This window comes from Pan paniscus, chromosome 2 (assembly GCF_029289425.2).
Source record: "Pan paniscus chromosome 2, NHGRI_mPanPan1-v2.0_pri, whole genome shotgun sequence".
Classification (NCBI taxonomy): Eukaryota; Metazoa; Chordata; class Mammalia; order Primates; family Hominidae; genus Pan; species Pan paniscus.
The window spans coordinates 71,782,031-71,787,332 of record NC_085926.1 but is presented as its reverse complement, the minus strand read 5'-3'; positions in this window follow the sequence as shown (position 1 = coordinate 71,787,332).

The window sequence follows — 5,302 nt, the reverse complement described above, 5'->3', positions numbered from 1 at the left end:
GCTCACGCCTGTAATCCCAGCAGTTTTGGAGGCCTACGTGGGCGGATCACTTGAGGTTAGGAGTTCGAGACCAGTCTGGCCAACATGGTGAAACCCCGTCTCTACTAAAAACACAAAAATTAGTCAGGCGTGGTGGCAGATGCCTGTAATCCTAGCCACTCGGGAGGCTGAGGCAGGAGAATTGCTTGAACCTGGGAGGCAGAGGTTGCAGTGAGCCAAGATTGCACCACTGCACTCCAGCCTGGGCCACAGAGTGAGACTCTGTCTCAATAAAATAAAATAAAATAAAAATAAGTTATAGTCATTCCTATAATGAAATACTCCAGAGAGGTTAAAATGAATGAAATGAATCTAATGTATCAATATAGATCCACCTCAGAAACGTGATAAGGTATATAAAATCAAATTGCAGGAAGATATGTGGAATTTGATATCATTTACCCAGATGCTAAAAATCCCCAAAGTTTATATATTATTCCCTGTAATTTTGTCTATGTTTAATTTTTTCATAATAAAGGTCAAAAAATACATCGTATATTGCTTCATCTTACACAAATATGTAATAAAACACAAAAACATAAATTAGAAGAATATCTGCTTCAATGCATCTTTGAAGAAGGAGGGAGAAGAGTATAAAAGAAGCTTCCACTGAATCAATGCTTTGTTTCTTTGGGAAAAAATTTCACCTGAAACAAATATGACAAAATTTTGCTTTGAGTTGGGGTTTCACTATATTGCCCAGGCTGGAGTGCGGTGCCTATTCACAGATGCTATCCTGCTGCTGATCAGCATGAGAGTTTTGAACTGCTTGGTTTCTGAGCTGGGCCGGTTTACCCCTCCTTAGGTAACCTGCTGTTGCCTGCTTTCAAGAGGTCACCATACTGATGTCAAACTTAGTGTGGACACCCAATTGACATAACACACTACAGCCCAGAATTCCTGGGTTCAAGCAATCCTGCTTCAGCCTCTCGAGTAGCTAGGACTACAGGTATGTGCCACCACACCCAGCTAGCAAAATGTTCAGAGTTAATTAGGTCTAGGAGGGAGGTAGATTCTTGTATGTTAGAATTTTTTTAAAAAGAAAGAATATTAGAAAAAAAGTCAAACATTAAACACTTACAAAAAGATACAATCGACAATCAATTGCTCAATTAATTAATTAATGAGGGACTGTTTGCCCCAACATCCTTTGGCTGCCACTAGAGAGGAGATGGCATTCTGTCTGCAAGCACAAAGACTAGGGGAAGAAAGGCAAAGATAGGAAAGTCCTCCAATCATTCTTGATACACTGCAAGGTAGAGTTGTGTTGTAGCAATGTAATGTAACGGAAAAAGGTATGTGAATTTCTACACTGCAGATTTTATGAATGCCAAGAGATCTTAATTTTTTTTTCCTTCACCATCACACCTAAAGGAGCTCATTCAACAGAACCAGGACTCCATGCCAGCCACTTCCTGGAAAACTGATAATCCGCTGGCCTCAGTGGTCTGAGTATCTGAAAGCAGCAGGTTAGTGGGGTTTTACAAAGTTCTTTCTGAGCAGGAGACAATTTTTATGTTAAGGAAGGTAATTTAGGATTTATAGGTACTAATCTGTATGGTCAACATACATCCCTTTCTGAGAGCAACTGATTCGCTTATTTTATAATTTCTTTTTTAAAATTATTATACTTTAAGTACTGGGATACATGTGCAGAACACGCAGGTTTGTTACATAGGTATACATGTGCCATGGTGGTTTGCTGCACCCATCAACCGGTCATCTAGGTTTTAAGCCCCTATTTTATGATAATTTCTATATCACCTGCTGGTCTGGACCTGAGACAGCTGGAGCTAACATTCTGTTCTCTGACAACACACATATGTTGTGGGAGGCTGAGAACAAGTACTGGGCACAGTCAGGGTGGGAGAGAGGGTGGTCTGCCTGCTGCTGAAAGGTCTGAATACTGGGAGAATGTATTCCAGAGTTGAAGAAAGGCCAGCAGAGTGGTTGCCTTTGGGGTTAATTTTGCCCTCCCTCCTCCATTAACTAGACAGAGAAAGGGGAACTACATTTAGGATACTCATTTCTGTTGCACCCACCCATCCACCCACCTATCTAACAGGGCAAGGTAGGGAGAGGCCTACAGTAGAGAAAGAGAAAGACTCATGGCCTTTTGTCAGCCTGCAAAGATTGCTCAGGAGAGTGGAACTGAGTGCTTTGGGGCAGTTTCTCTTTCCTTTTCTGCCCAGGGAAGAGACAGAGTAAAGGACTCCTACCACTCCTAGAAGTGAGCGGCAGCAGGAAATGTGCAATGGCATAGCCATGGCCATGCAGATAAGTTGGCAGCAGAAAAGCACAGAGTTGCTTTTTGGGTTGACCATGACAATAGCCCAGCTACAGGGACCTTGTATTCCTTGGTGTTACATGACCTGAGGCCTGGCCTCAGAAACAGGCCCAGGAAGCAAAGAATGCAGCAATGGCAGAGAGCACGAGTGCGAGGGAGGGGGACTGTCCATGTCAGCCAGAGCTCATGGAAGGGGAGACTCCGATTCCAGAGTGTGAAGGGAGACATGGCCTGGTCCTCCATTGACCCTTGTAGATTAGGCTCCTGCTGCTGGTCATGGAGAAACTCCCACTTCCTGTTCATGATTGAGTTGATGATGATAGGATGGGAGCAGTGGACATTGACCTGTAACCGACTTTGACGTTTCCCTCACTGCTTGAATTCCTGCTTCACATACATCTGTGTTGCTCTCTGTTGTGCCTTAGTCACATCTGTCACGTCTGAGAGAGCATGCAGGTACAGTCCCCCACACAGCACCCAAAGTAGTCTTTTTAAAATGTAAGTCAGAGCATGTCACCCCTGGCTCCAAACCTCCTATGGCATCTCATTTCATCTGGAGCAAAATGCAAAGTCTCCACAATGACCTTCAAGGCTCTGTGCACTATGGGACCCCACCACCACCCACAATGTCCCACGACCCCAGCTTCCTCTACTGTCCCCTGCATCTCTGCTGGGTCACCCAGGGACACTCCTGCATGAAGTGTTCTTCCCCTGATATCTGGGCTTCTATGCTTTCTCCAAGTCTCAGCTTCACAGTTGCCTTCTCTTCGCTGACCACAACGACTCTCTATAAAATTGCAAACCCTCACCCCCAGCCCCCATGCCACACACACCTATCTCCTTCCCAGCTTGACTTTTTTTTCCCATCATCTATACTGCCACCTGACATTCGGCATGTTTCATTTGTTTAATATCTGTCTGTCCTCCCCCACTCTCCTAGATTGTAAGTCCCGTAATGTAGGGACGTCTCTGTTCTGGTCATTCCTGGTATGTCCAGGGAGTATAACCTGACGTGTAGAAAATGTTCAATAAAGATTTATTGCGTCGATGGAGTAACAGAAAGATTTACAGCAAACTCAGAAGATGGAACAAAATATTATTTTATCTCTTAAATCACCTCCTAATGGGCATTTGGGAGTTCTTCCTCTTCTTTGGGCTCCTTTTTCTTCCTACTCTCGCCATCTGCCCACCCACCTGTTTTTCTCCACCCCCTCCCTCCCTCCAGGGTTCCTGCTCTATCTTGGGTGAAGGGATTCCATCTTCCAGGCCTCACCCAATTCTTCAGAGCAAAGCCTCCCCAAAGCAAACAGATCTTTATCTCACCAGCACTGACCACCTCTTGAGGTTTAACATAAATGTGTGGTTATGCATTAGCCTCCTGTTTCCGTACTCCATTGCATCAAAGACCACTTTCCAGAAAGAAATAATGGGGGAAAAGACACATTTGAAGAAGGAAGGAAGGTTTATCTGGTGATATCTTTATAGCACACAGAGAGGCAGCTGTACTAGATAGCAAAGTGGTTGACTGTCTTGGATCTCATAAGCAAAGTGTCACTAGAATGGGTACTTTCTTCTTTTTAGAGAGAGTCCCAATCTGTCGCCCAGGCTGGAGTGCAGTGGCGTGATCTTGGCTCACCGCAAGCTCTACCTCCCAGGTTCTAGCAATTCTCCTGTTTCAGCCTCCTGAGTAGCTGAGACTACAGGTGTGCACCACCACACCCTGCTGATTTCTTCTTTCTTTTTCTTTTTCTTTTTTTTAAGTAGAGACAGGATTTCACCAGGCTGGCCAGGGTGGTCTTGAACTCTTGACCTCAAGTGATCCACCCACCTAGGCTTCCCAAAGTGCTGGGATTACAGGCATGAGCCACCATGCCCAGCCTAGAATAGATACCTTATAATGTGTTTAATTGCTTTAATAACATTGAGATCTAGCACATACGACATACCTACACATATTTATGTTTCTGAAACAGAATATTCATGAAGCAACAACTATCATATTTTGGAGTGTTGTACTCTGACATTTTCCATTCTATTCTATTTCACTTAAGAAATGTCAGTCTTGATATTTCAGCTCATTTCATAACCCGGTGGGTCATAGCTCTCAGCATACCCTCTGACCTAAATGCCCTTGAACTATAATATCATGTGCACTTTTGCAGCCTGTCAGGTAAATGTGAAATAATGAGTCATTGCACGTTGACCCTTTCCTGCTTCATGAACACAAGTGTGGTTTGAAGAAGCAATAAGATGTAAGTAAGGATGTATTTTTCAGAACTTTAATTTCTTGGAGAGAAATGGTACACCACATATTATTAGATAATATTAGTAGAATAATTTAAAATGACTATGGTACCAGGTAAAATATTAAATATATTAAATATTTATATATCCCTTCACCATATGGGCAGTTTCCAGAGCTTGCTCTTGCTTGTGACCGTGTTACTGGATGACTTTCACACTGAGTGAATTTACTGAGTGCACTCTATCTCTCTCCCCCATACGCACACTCATCCTCTCACGCACACACACACACACTCACTCACATGCACACGCTTCGTCTACTCTGGCTTTCAGAAGTCAGGCCCTGCCTTGGAGTATTACCTGACACGACTCTTTGTAAACTAAATACCGATCACTGAAATAGTGAATTATCCACTGAAACAGTGGTTTTAACTGCTGAAAAAAATGTTCCAGAGCTGAAGAGCATACAGCAAGTGTACAAATATTATTTGAGATTGTGAAAGCAGAGAAAAGCAGGTAGCTTTCCAAAGCTGCAGCTTGGCTAGAGTGGGGTTTTTATGGAGGGCCCTTCTGATCCTCAAACCATCACGTTATTTTAATCTGCTGGCTCCAACCATCCATGTATCAATGTGTGAAGGAAGTAGGACAGATGTGATTCTCACAATGCAAATGTGGAAACTGAGCCCCAGAGGTGTTCAACTGGGTGAAATGTCCCTGTTTCCCATTTCCAAC